A 15132-nucleotide genomic window follows, 5' to 3' on the forward strand; every position below is an offset into this window, starting at 1 on the left:
TAAAAAAAATCTTAAGAAAAATTATTATTCTAGAGAAAAATTGCACTATGCCCTTTGTATGGGGAAAACTTTTCCTCTTATAATAGAGAATATTTGATGTAAGGAGGGATGAATAACTAAGGCCAACGGCACATTGAGCTATCCAAACTACCTTGCAAGAGTTAACACAATGGAAACACAACACATTGAACAACAACCAAATGAGGAAGAAGAGAAAACACTTGTTGATTCATCAAATAATCAGCATACATGCCCAGTTGTAAGGCCTTCTGGGTAACAACCAACTACAAAATATATTTTGAATGAAAGGCCCAACATCAAATTTGGAGCTCCAGATACATATGCAACAAACTTTCCAAACTTTTGTGCTCTGCTCTAGAATCCCTCAAAACTGCCCTAACACTAAGCCTAAACACTCTATATGTACTTGCCAAAATGGCTTATAGATCATTCTGGAATAATACATAATAGGAAGGCTAACCCAACAATGGTCTAGACATATCCCAAGAAAATATCTTAACATAAATGTCATGACCAAAATAAAGCCCACAAGTTGGCTCATAGAAATCACATCCAAATGCTGACACTTGGCATAAATAGGAAAAATTGGTGCATGAAGGGTCACTTAGCATACACTAGGTAACTTGGCAAATGAAGAGTCACTTGACATATATTAGGTAAATTAACATATGAAGGAACACTCAATCAACACTAGATTGCTACAGTAGCTTGGCATCCACTAGAGCTACAATAACTCGATATCCATTAGAGCCATAGTAACTCGACATCTATTAGAGATACAATAACTTGGCATCCATTAGAGCTACATCAACTCAGCATCTTCTAGAGCTATAGTAACTTGGCATCAACATGCAAAATGAACAAAAATGAGTAGGATAACAAGGCAACCTAGGATGCTCTTGCATCAGACAATCAAAGTCAAAAAAAATGATTCTCCTAAATCATTGAGATATGACAATCTGAGTTGAATCTAATTCAGACTGAAAATCCATGAAGCATCTTCAATATGCCTACTCTTCCACTTCATCAAATATTCAATGTAATCTTTTCCTCTTGTGCTCTTGCCAACTCTCTGATCTAATATATGTTCAACTTCTTCAATCTACTTCTTAGGATAATCTTCTAATATAAAAAATTCATCATCTAACTCATGATACTTATACAAATCAGCAATATTGAATATAGGAGATATATCCATGTCATCAGGTAACTCAAAATCATAAGCATTACCACTGTCAAACTTCTTCAAGATTTTACAAGTTTCAAATTTTTTCATGTTCAACTTATTGTATGTTCCAATAAGAAATCTTTCTTTCTTTAAAAAATCCATCATCTCATCACCAACTATAAAATCATGATGTCTTCTAGACTTATTAGCATTCTCCTTATACTTTTGATTAGTTTGTTCGAACCTCAACTTCACTTCCTTATTCAAAGACTATAAAATCAGCAAATTCTTCTCCTACAGTGCTTCTCTTTTCTTCACCAACAACCTCTCTCAAATTTCATATACCTCTAAGCTACATTCCAGTAACAATCTCAAAAGGTGTTTTCCTTGTAGTCCTATTCACATAGTTGTAATATGCAAACTTATATTGTGCCAACACTACTTCCCAATTACTTTTCTTATCTCCAACTAAACATCTTAGCAAGTTACCCAAGGTTCTATTCAAAACCTCTATCTATCCATCTTTCTATGGATGAAATGTAGAACTAAAATTCAACTCAGTACCCATCTTCTTCCACAAAGTCTTCTAAAAATAACCAACAAACTTACTATCTCTGTCAAAAATAATACTTCTTGGTAATCTATGCAATCTCACAATCTTTTTAAAAAAAGTTTAACAACATGCTTAGCATCTAATATATTCTTACATGGTATGAAGTGAGCCATCTTAAAAAATCTACCCACCACAACAAATATAGAATCATAGCCCTTCACTATCTTAGGTAATCCAAGAACAAATTCCATACTGACATCACTCCAAGGTTTCTCAGGAATAGTAATAGGTGTATACAAACCAATATTTTTACTTACTCCTTTGCAACTTGAAAATCTCCACAACTCTTTACAAATTTTTGAACATCCTTATACATTTGTGGCCAATAATTCTTATCCTTTAGAAATTTCAATGTCTTATCAATTCAAAAATGTCTAGCCAATCAACCACCATGCTTTTCTTTAATTAGATTTGACCTCATAGAACTTGTAGGAATATGAAAATGAATGCCTTTGAACAACATATCTTCTTGAATGAAATACTCACCATACTTACTTATGTGATATGTCAGATTTGGTGCTCTGCACTCTCTCCACACCTCAGAAAAATTAGGATCAGCATCATACAACTCTTTCATTTCATCAAAATCAATAACTTCACCCTTCATTTTAGTCAACAAAGAATGTCTTCTACTTAATACATCAACAACTCTGTTAGTAACTCCACTCTTATGCTTAATGAAAAATGTGAAACTATACAAGTAATCAACCCACTTCATATGTCTTTGATTAAATTTATGTTAATTTCTCAAGTATTATAAAGCTTTATGATTAGTATACAACACAAACTCCTTAGGAATCAAATAATGTCTCCACTTCTTCAATGGTTGAATAATAGAATAAATTTCTTGATCATACATAGAATACTTCCTTTCAGCATCATTCAACTTTTTACTAAAGAAAGCAAAAGGTTTACCTTCTTGACTTAATATAGCTCCTATTGCATTACCACTTGCATCACATTCAGCTTAAAATACTTTGTTGAAATTAGGCAAAGCCAATAAAAGTAATTCAACAACCTTTTATTTCAAAGTCTCAAAACTCTTATCAGCTCCATGTGTCTACTTGAATTCCTTTTAATCTCCCCTCATTGTCTCAGTCATAGCATTACAAAAAACACTAAAATTATTTATAAACTTTCTGTAAAATCTAGCCAAACCATGAAATGATCTTACCTCACCCACATTTTTAGCTGTAGGCCATTCAAAAATTAATTTAACGTTCTAAAGATCCATCTTCAATCCATCAGCTGAAATCACAAATCCCAAATACGTAATCTCCTCATGCATAAAAGAACACTTTTTTAGATTGATCAAAAACTTTTCCTCTTTCAACCTTTGTAATACTTATCTAATATGCTTAAGATGTTCTTCCTTAGTCTCATTGAATATCAAAATATCATTCAAATAAAAAATCACAAACTTACCCAAGAATCTTTTTAGAACTTAATTCATCAACCTCATTAAAGTATTAGGTGCATTAGTCAAACCAAAAGGCATAACCAACCATTCATACAAACCATCTTTTGTCTTGAAATAAGTCTTCCATTCATCACTTTCCCTAATTCTAATCTAATAATAACCACTCTTCAAATCAATCTTTGTAAAATACTTTGCTCCACTCAAACAATCAATTATGTCATCCATCCTTGGCATAGGAAACCTATATTTTACTATGGTTTTGTTAATAGCTCTAGAATTAGTACACATTCTCCATTCTCCATTCTTTTTAGGTGCTAATAAAATAGGTACAACACAAGGACTCAAGGTTTCTCTAATCAAACCTTTCTACAATAACTCATGCACTTATCTATTAAGTTCTTCATTCTTTGTAGGTGTAAATTTATATGGTGCTTTGTTTGAAAAACTAGCTCCAGGAATCAAATCCATAAAGTGACTTATACTTCTCATTAGAGGTAAACCATTAGGTATATTCTCTACAATAATCTCTTTAAACTCATTCAACAATTCTATAATTTCTTCTGGTACTCGATCAATACTACTAGCTATACCTTGGTCACCACTGATTGGCACTCGGTTAACACTATATTTTAGCACTTGGTTAGTGTTGACATAACTTAGTTTCTTTGTAATTATAGCAAAAAAAACTTGACTCTTTTTCATTTCATTGTCAAATTTTTTTCCATTAACCATACAAATTTTTATAGAAGTATAATTAAGCTCAGTTGGACTTCTAATTAAAGGAAAATATATTTGTTTCTTCCTATTCACCAAAAGAGTATATTGATTCAATATTCCATCATGCATAGCATATCTATTGTATTTCCAAGGTCTACCCAACAAAATATGACAAAAATCCATAGGCATGATATCACACAAAACTTCATCAAAGTAATGTTCAATCTTGAACTTCACAAGGCATTGCTCACTTGCCAATATCTTGTGCTCATCTTTGATCCATGAAACATGATAGGGTTTAGGATGCTTCAGCCTCTACAATTGCAACTTTGTAACAAACTCTTATGATGCCAAATTTTTAGAACTTCCACTATCAATGATCACTTTGTAGCATTTTCAATCCATCTTACATCTTGTCTTGAAAAGACTTCTCCTTAAAACAAGTTCCTCACCACTTCCCTTATTACATAAGGTTCTTCTTACCATTAGATTTTCTCCAGCCTTAGGTCCACTTGGTGAACCCTCATCATCTCCTTGAATAATAACATTTATGTTACCTTGTCCACTTTCAAAGGATCTACATTTAAAAGATCTATGTCTCTCTTTACCACATCTAAAACAATCACCATGAAAACAACCTCTAGAATAAGAATTACCTCTTCCTTGGTAAGAATTAATACCTCCTTGGTAAGAATTGTCAATTTTACATTCATTCTTTCCTTTTTCATCATTCTTCCACTTAGATTTTCCTTTATCCTATACAAAATTGTCAGATCTACCACCTTCACCATAAGATCTACCTCTACCTCTCTAGAATCTACCACCTCTACCTCTTTGTCTTTGTTCATGCTTCTTTGTCAAGATCTCCTTAGCCTTCAAGGCATATTGGTATGCTTCTTCCACACTTTCCAACTTCATAAAATGCATTTCATCTTGTATTCTATATCTCAATTCATTTATGTACCTTGCAATTTTCTCAACATCATCATCCAATTGTCTAGATCAGATGTCCAATCTATTGAATTCTTCAGTATACTCCTTCACACTCATGTCTCTTTGTCTCAAATTTGGCATCGTTCTTAGCAAGCTAACTTGGTAATCAATAGGAATAAAAATTTTCTTTACCTTATTCACTATCTTTGGCCAAGTTCTGATCTTCTCCTTTCCTCTCCTTTGTCTATGAGTTTGCAAATGCTTCCACCATAGTGAAGCATGACCTTTAAACCTAGTAATTGCAATATTCACTGTCTTATTATTAAGAGTGTTTTCATACTCAAAGAACTTCTCCATATTTGAGATCCAATCCAACACAACATTAGTATCCAATTTTCAATCATAATAAACAACTTCTACAACAAGCTTTGAATTTTCCCTAAACAACATTCTCAACAACCTTGCTTCATCTTGGTCTTCTTTAGGTTCTAGATTAGGGTTTGGTGCTACTAATTCATCATCACTTACATCATCTAGATGTGCTCCTATCCTCTGGGATGTCTTCATAGCATCTAATATGGCTGCAATTTTGTTCAATGTATTTAATATTACATTTTTAACATTTCCTCTACCTTAAATAGTCTTTACAAATTAGGTTCCTACAAGATCATTACCTTTTGCAAGTTATAGGTCAAATTCATTTATCTGCAACCCTACAACCCAATTCACTCAAGGTTCTACATGATCCAATCACCACAAGGATGAACCTCAAGATTTGATACCACCTAACACAAGGAGGGATGAATAACTAAGGCCAAAGGCACATCTAGCTATCTGAACCACCTCTCATGAGTTAACACAGTAGAAACACAATACACTGAACAACAACCAAAGAAGGAAGAAAAGAAAACACTTTTTCATTCATAAAATAATCAGCATACATGCCCAAATATAAGGCCTTCTGGGTTATGGATAGATAAAATATATATTCCAGATCAAAGATCCAACATCAAGTTTATAGCTCTAGATAAATATGCAACAAACTTTGCAAAATTTCACATTCTACTCCAAAATCCCTCAAAAACTACCCTAACTCTAAGTCTAAACACTCTATATGTACTTGTCAAAATTCTTTATAGATTATTCTAAAACATTACATAAGAGAAAGGTCGACTGAAATATGGTCTGGATACATCCCAACAAAAGATCATAACATAAATGTCACGATCGAATTGATAGAATTCTTTAGAATAACTAAGAGGGGGGGGGGGGGGGGGGGGGGGTTGAATAAGTTATCCAAGGTCCAAATTCCCTAATAATAATTTTTCACTTCTTATAATGAATCCATAAACTTTTCATCCATACAAGCTTAAAATAGTCATCTTAGCAAATTACAGTAAATCAATATGCAGGAATAAAACATGCAAGATCAACACATGACACAATGATTTACATGGAAACCCAATTTGGGAAAAACCACTAGTAACATGCTACTTGATTTTCACTATTCTAAAGTGATGCCCTATTAAAAGCTTACAACACACTATTAAATGTGACCTTGTTAGAGGATTTCACCATATTGTTAGGAATGGGCCTGATCAAAGGACTTTAGAACATTCACTTGGAATGTCACCCTGTTAAAGGATTTACAACATGGCTATTAAACTAACCTAAGTCCATAGGATTTAAACTATCTATTACAATTTCCAGAGAGTGACAATAATGGATTGTTGATCTGATACAACTTACAACATACTTTGCAGATTTCAGATCACTCTTGAGTTCAGTCCTTTTGCTTGTCTTTTAATCACTTCAGTTCTTATAGCTTGACATCTCAACCTTTGTCTCCTTGAGTCTTCTTACTCATCATACCAATGCATCCATATCTGTGGTCATCTGTTGAAGCAGAGTAAATGTGTTCTCTTTCTCTTTAGCACCTCCTTCAGCAATTATGCTTTCGTGCTTGACCTCCTCTCTCACTTTGCTTCATCACCTTATGACTCCTTAAATAGAAATCTAATTTTCCTTTGCCGCTCGATTCTCCCTTTCCAACTTTAGGGATTCAAATGGATTAGGTAGAATACAATATATCTACCCCATATCTTGCTCTTATCTAGAAAACTTAATCTAGAGTCCAGTTCTATTCTCCAAAAATGTTCTACATGGTGTTTTGTGCCACCAACTCATCATTCTTATCATCTATTTGATTCATAGAATTCTAGATAACAATCTTGTCAGCTTAGTTCTGGAAAATCTTCAATTTTTAAAATAATGCAGCAACTCGGCACTATTGGTTTACTGATGCTCATAACCTCTGTGTTACTTGGCACTCTTATTTGCTCAGCACTTGATTCTTCTCAGCACTTGATTTTACTCGGCACTTGTATTTTCTTGGCACTTGATTTTACTCGGCACTTGTATCTGCTCGGCATTTAAATTTCACTCGGCACTTGAAGTTGAACTTGCTCGGCTTCAACTAGGAATCTGTTTGGCACTTAATAGCTTTCTTGGCTTCCATTTTACTTAGTTAGGCTTCACAAATGTCTTATCTAAAACCTTACATCTTTGATATGTTTCAGTGTGCCCATTTTCTGTGTCTTAGAGTATGTCATCAATACACTTTTTCATCAATGACTTAGCTGATCCTTGTACTTCATTGTAACATCATAACTTCAACCTTTCTATAGGTGTTCTAGCTACATCTTTATTGATTGCCTCCTCCTTGTCAATCAAAAAATTGATAGTATTTGGATCACTAAAGCAATAGTCATTCCTACAAGTAGCAAGTTTGACATCAATAACAAAACAATGATTGAGAACATTCTTTACTAGTTCCATTATTTGACATCAATCTCCCTCATGATCTTTTCAATCATTTCCAACAATCTCCCTCTTTAGCATTGACGACAAACCAAACTGATCAATTGATCAACTTAGTTACCACCAAGATTGTATACATTGTTTGTTACTTTTCTTGGCTACTACATCCTTACTACTAATCTCTTATATCTCCCTCTTTCATATATATCTCCCTCTTGCTTTGTATTGATTAGTTTTTTGCATATTTCTCCCTCTTTGACATAAATGCCAAAGATGTAGCATCTTTATCATGCAAAATGTAAGCTTTGACTTCTTGATGTCTTCTCCCTCTATCACCATGCTTGTGACTGATTTGGAGTTTCTGCTCTTGTTGTCATCCTCTACATAATTCTTTTGATATTTCAATGATTTCTTCCTATTGATGCATGGCAGCTACCTTGTTACTTTAAACTTCTTGAGTTAGGGGTATTACCCCCAACTTGCCTCTAGGATATTCATAAACATCCTTGGGCAATGGTTTGGTGAAGATATCTGTAGTTTTTTTCTTTATGTGAATGTACTCCAACTTCACTTGTTTGTCTTCTACCAATTTTTTGACATAGTGATACTTGATTGCAATATGCTTTATTTTTGCATGCATTACTGAATTTTTGGATATATTTATAGCACTTGTATTATCATGATACAATATCATAGGTTTTGTTACCTCTTCTTTCATTCCTTTCAATAGATGTGTGAGCCACACAATATTTGTACAATTGACTATTGCTACCACATATTCTGATTCTATAGTGGATTGGGATGTGCATGTTTGTTTCTTGCTAGTCCAAGTAACTAGCCTTTTAACTAAAAATAATGCACCTCCACTTGTACTTTTTCTGTCATCAATGTTGCCTCCCCAATTTGCATCTGTATATGCATTAAGTTCAAACTTCTCATATTTTTTTTTATATAGACCAAAGTTATTAGTTCCTTTGAGATACCTCATTATTCTTTTTACCACTATGAGATGGTTTTCTTTGGGATTAGCAGAGAATCTAGCCACTATTCCAACCACTAATGTTATGTCTGGTCTGCTATGTACAACATATTGTAGTTTTCCAATCATGGATCTGTACATTGTTTGATTGACTTCAGCTGATTCATCATTTTTGGATAGCTTATTTACTGTTGCCATTTGTGTGCTAACTAGTTTGGACTCCTCCAATCCAAATGTTTTAAGTATCTCTTTGATGTACTTTGATTGTGTCACAAATATGCCATGTTTTAGTTGATGTACTTGCAATCTAGAAAAAAAATTGATCTCTCCAAACATAAACATTTCAAACTCATGTTTCATTTTGTCAGCAAAGTCTTTGCAAAGCACTTCCTTTCCTCCAAACACTATGTCATCCACAGAGACTTTAGATACAATAATATCCTTATCTTCTTCTATTTTAATGTACATGTTGGTATTATCATCAGTTCTTTCAAATCCTATTTTCACTAGATACTTGTGAAGTCTCTCATACCATGCTCTGGGTGCTTGTTTCAGACCATAGAGTGCTTTATGTAATTTACAAACCATATCCCTATTGTTCTCATCAACAAATCCTTTTGGTTGTTCAATGTAGACTTCTTCTTCCAATATACCATTTTAAAAAGTAGACTTTACATCCATCTGATAGACTTTGAAATCTTTATATACAACATATGCAAGTAAAGTTCTTACTCCTTCCATTCTAGCAACAAGGGCAAATGTTTCCCCATATTCTAGTCCTTCTTCTTGAGCATAACCCTTGCATACTAGTATAACTTTTTTTCTAGTAATCTCACCATTTTTATCTAGCTTATTTCTGAATACCCACTTGGTGCCAATCACATTTTTGTCAACTGGTCTGGGAACCAAACTCCAAGTTTTGTTCTTCTTTATTTGATCAATCTCTTCTTCCATAATTTTATACCAGTTATCATCTTTTAATGCACCATATACTATCTTAGGTTTAGATTTGCTAATTAGACATGATTCATGTCTTAGTCTATTCCTTGTCATTGGTCTTGCATCTTTGTCACCAATTATCTGTTCAACAGGGTGATGTTTTTTTACATATTTGGATAATCTTCGTTCTGTCCTTGTTTCCATGTTTGATCTTTCAGACTTAGGGTCACTATGCACTTCGTTGTTAGGTTGTTCTTCATCTATTTCATGTGTACTGACTTTAGGATCATATTGTGCATTTTTTTCATTCTATAACTTGGCTTTTGAATGTAACTCAGCATTCACTGGTTGTGACTTAGCTGAAACTAAAATTTGTTGTTGAGTTTCAATTTGGTTGACATCATCCTCATCAATAGGCATTCCTTCATAAGAATACACAAAGGTTCTATATTCATCCATTTTCTTTGGTTCTTTAGCTTGGACTTCTGTATGTTCATCAAAGTTTACATTTGCACTTTCCAAATTTTGTTAGTGTTAGTATTCAAACACTTGTATGCCTTACTTCTAGTGGACCAACCAAGAAATATGCCTTCATCACTCTTTGCATCAAATTTCCCATTTCTAGCATTTTTTAGGATAAAGCATTTGCAACCAAACACTTTGAAATGTTTTACATTGGGTAAGTGACCATACCATAATTCAAAAGGTGTTGGATTTTTACCTTTCTTGACTTGTACTCAGTTTAGTGTATGAACAGCTACACTTACAGCTTCTCTCTAGTATTTTAGAGCGACAATATTTTCTATCATTAATGTTCTAGCACAGTCAATCATAGATCTATTTCTTCTTTTAGCAATTCCATTCTGTGGGGGAGTTCTAGGAGCTGAAGTTTGTCTTTTGATTCTTTTGTCATTACAAAATATCTTGAATTCATTTGATGTGAATTCACCACCTTTGTCTGATCTTAGGCATTTCAAGCTCTTTCCTGTTTCCTTTTCAACTCTAGCCACATAACACTTAAACATTTGAAAAGAATCAGATTTTTGTTTAAGAACATAATAGTCATCATCTTGGAATAGTCATCAACAAACAACATTATCTATTTATCTTCTCTATAGCTTTGTACCTCCATTGGATCACATAAGTCAATATGAACTAACTCAAATACTTCTTTAGATGTATAGTTTTTGCTTTTGAAACTTGACTTTGTCATCTTTCCTAGATGACATTGTTTGCACATGGTATTATCAAGCTTCTTTAATTTTGATAAACCTCTGACTTTCTTCATTTTACTAATATTGACCAGATTGTCAAAGTTGACATGACATAGCCTTCTATGCCACAACCATTCATCATCAAATTTTGCAACAAAACAAGAACCATTTTCCATATCAAGGTAAAACAGATTGCTCCTTGTTTTTTCTCCTTTTCCTATCAGTTTACCATCAGTATCATAGATTTTTGTTGTTTTGTTTCCAAATTTTACTTTGCATCCTATATTGCCTAACTGTGAGACACTCAACAAATTGTAGTTTAATTCTTCAACATATTATGCATTATCACATGAGATTTTTTCTGTAAGCTTAATGGAACCTTTTCCTTTTATTTGACATGGAGCATCATTACCAAATCTAACACTATTTCCATCATACTGAGTAAAGTTAACAAACTTACTTTTGTCTCTTGTCATGTGATGTGAGCATCCACTGTCTATGATCCACCTGTCATTTTTGTTCATACATGTTACCAATGTTGTAGGTTATTCTTCATCAGATTGGTCCTTCATGGCTACATAAACAACTTCATCATCATTATCATCAAAATTCTCTTCAATAATATAATAGTTCTTGCCTTTGTCTTTGTAATCTCTCTTATCATCTTCTCCTCTATACTTGTACTTGTTGCCTCCCTTATAATCCTTTTTTTGTGTACAAATAATAGGCATCTTACCTTTGAATTTTCTTTTTCCTCTATGAAATATTCTAGCTAGCAATGCTTCCAATTGTTCCACATCTTCTTCATCAGTGCTACTATCGTTGGATACATATCTCATCTTTCTTCCTTTCTTTGATTTCACATGTTCAACATCTTTCAGTGATAGCTTGGCCTTGAAAGCAGATTCAACATTCTAAGGTTTGTAGTTGTCAAAGTTAGATAACTCAAATGTAGTGAGTCTACCCACTATACCTTCAAAACTTAGATTGTTTCCTAGTACACATCTTAGTTCTTGTATTGTTGATACTCTAATAGCATAGATAGGGAGCAAGGTTCTTAAGAACTTACTATTAATAGTATCTTTATCCAATTGACCACTCAAACATCTTATTGCACTTACCACTTCCTTTATTCTTGTGCCATACTAAGCAGCATTCTTATTTTCCTCCATTTTCATATCATCAAACTTTCCTCTAAGACTTTCTCTTTTTGCTCTTTGCATAGTTTGATCTCCTCCATAGATGTCTGATAGGGCTTTCCACATTTTGAATGCAGTGTCATATCCTTTGATATCATCAAATTCAGCATAGTTGAGTGTAGAGGCAATTTTCAGCATTGTCTGATTGTGTTCCTATTTGTTTTTCAAATCTTCTGCAATAAGAGTACCAGTTGGATCAACATGTTCAGTAACAATTGAGTTTTGGGCATAATCTCCTATGGATCCAAGATGTAGCTTCATCAAAATTTTCCATGCAACAAAGTTGTCTTTGTTGAGCTTGGGGACTTCTCTCTTAGGCATTTTGATCTTTTCTGCTTATAGTCCCTTTTAAACTAAGTCAACAAATTGGCTCTGATACCAATTGTTAGAATTCTTTAGAATAGTTATCCAAGGTCCAAATTCCCTAATAATACTTTTTCACATCTTATAATGAATCCATCAACTTTTCATCCATACAAGCTTAAAATAATCATCTTAGCAAATTACAGTAAATCAATATGCAGGAATAAAACATGCAAGATCAACACATGACACAGTGATTTACGTAGAAACCCAATTTGAGAAAAACCACCAGTAACATGCTACTTGATTTTCACTCTTCTAAAGTGATGCCTTATTAAAAGTCTACCCTATTAAAAGCTTACAACACACTGTTAAATGTGACCTTGTTAGAGGATTTTACCATATTGTTAGGAATGGACTTGATCAAAGGACTTTAGAACATTCACTTCGAATGTCACCCTGTTAAAGGATTTACAACATGGCTATTAAACCAACCTAAGTCCATAGGATTTAAACTATCTGTTACAATTTCTAGAGAATAACAATAATGGATTGTTGATCTAATACAACTTACAACATACTTTGCAAATTTCAGATCACTCTTCAGTTCAGTCTTTTTGCTTGGCTTTTAATCACTTCAATTCTTATAGCTTGAAATATCAAGCTTCATCTCCTTGAGTCTTCTTACTCATCATACCAATGCATCCATATCTATGGTCATCTATTGAAGCAGAGTAAATTTGCTTTCTTTCTCTTTAGCACCTCCTTCAGCAATTATGCTTTCATGCCTGACCTCCTCTCTCACTTTTCTTTGTGACCTTATGACTCCTTAAATATAAATTTGATTTTCCTATGCCACTCAATTCTCCCTTTCCAACTTTAGGGTTTCAAATGAATTAGGTAGAATAATGAATTAGGTAGAATACAATGTATCTACCCCATATCTTGCTCTTATCTAGAAAAATTCATCTAGAGTCCAGTTGTATTCTCCAAAAATGTTCTACATGGTGTTCTGTGCCACTAGCTCATCATTCTTATCATCTATTTGATTCACAGAATTCTAGATAACAATCTTGTCAGCTTAGTTATGGAAAATCTTCAATTTTTGAAATAATGCAGCAACTTGACACTATTGGTTTACTAATGCTTGACACCTCTGTGTTACTCAGTAGTTGTATTTGCTCAGCACTTGATTCTGCTCGACACTTGGTTTTACTCGGCACTTGATTTCACTCGGAACTTGTATCTGCTCGGCATCTGAAGTTCACTCGACACTTGAAGTTGAACTTTCTCAGCTTCAACTAGGAATTTTTTTGACACTTAATAGCTTGCTTGTATTTCTCTTTACTTAGTTAGGCTTTACAAATGTCTTAGCTAAAACCTTACATCTTTGATATGTTTCAATGTGCCCATTTTCTGTGTCTTAGAGTATGTCATCAATACACTTTTTCATTAATGACTTAGTTGATCCTTGTACTTCATTGCAACATCATAACTTCAACCTTTCTGTAGGTGTTCTAGTTACATCTTTATTGATTGCCTCCTCCTTGTCAATCAACCAATTGATAGTATTTGGATCACTAAAGCAATTGTCATTCCTGCAAGTAGCAAGTTTGATATCAATTATAAAAAAATGATTGAGAACATTCTTTACCAGTTCCATTGTTTGACATCAATCTCCCTGATGATCTTTTCAATCATTTCCAACAATCTCCCTCTTTGGCATTGATGGCTAGCCAAACTGATCAATTGATCAACTTAGTTACCACCAAGATTGTATACATTGTCTGCTACTTTTCTTGGTTGTTGCATCCTTACTACTGATCTCTTATAGCTCCCACTTTCATATATATCTCCCTCTTGCTTTGTATTGATCATTTTTCTACATATTTCTCCCTCTTTGACATTAATGCCAAAGATGTAGCATCTTTATCATACAAAATATAAGCTTTGACTTCTTGATGTCTTCTCCCTCTATCACCATGCTTGTGACTGATTTGGAGTTTCTGCTCCTACTATCATCCTCTGCATCATTCTTCTGATATTCTAATGATTTGTTCCTATTGATGCAGGGCAGCTACCTTATTACTTTAAACTACTTGAGTTATGGGTAACTCGGCACATGAAGGAACACTCAATCGACACTAGATTGCTATAATAACTTGACATCCACTAAAGCTACAATAGCTTGGCATCTATTAGAGCCAGAATAACTCAGCATCCATTAAAGCTACAGTAACTTGACATCCACTAGAGCTATAGTAACTTGACATCAACATGTAGAATGAAAAAAATTGAATAGGATAACAAGGCAACCCAAGATGCTCCTGCATCAATATTCTTTCTAAGATCCCATTTATTATATTTGGACACATTTTAAAAGACAATTATGTAATAAAATGAACTATCTTATTAATCCTGACCCTCCAATCACATTTTAGACTTCAAAGCAAGTCTTTATGAAGCCTTGCATACTAAGGTCAAGGTCTGCACTTGGGGGCTACCAGTACATGCCTAGGTCCACGTGAAACCTTCTAAACAATCTACTGATGACATGTGGAGGGAGTTTGGCTGAAAATGAGGTCATATTTAAAGTTGGTAGAGGGGAGGAGACGTACATCTTCCACCCTTGACTTTCCCTCCACACACTCCAAGTCACACCCACCTGCAATCTTCCTTGGGGAACATGACCCATGTATGGGGTGTCCACATGAGCCTAGGGTAGCATGGAAAGGGGGTTGTGGAAAATATAATGGGCTTAAGGGGGTAAGGTTAGATAATAGGTAAGGGGTTAAGGTGTAAGGAT

The sequence above is a fragment of the Cupressus sempervirens genome, chromosome 6 (assembly GCF_028749045.1).
Source record: "Cupressus sempervirens isolate cs-2001-9-10 chromosome 6, ASM2874904v1, whole genome shotgun sequence".
Taxonomy (NCBI): domain Eukaryota; kingdom Viridiplantae; phylum Streptophyta; class Pinopsida; order Cupressales; family Cupressaceae; genus Cupressus; species Cupressus sempervirens.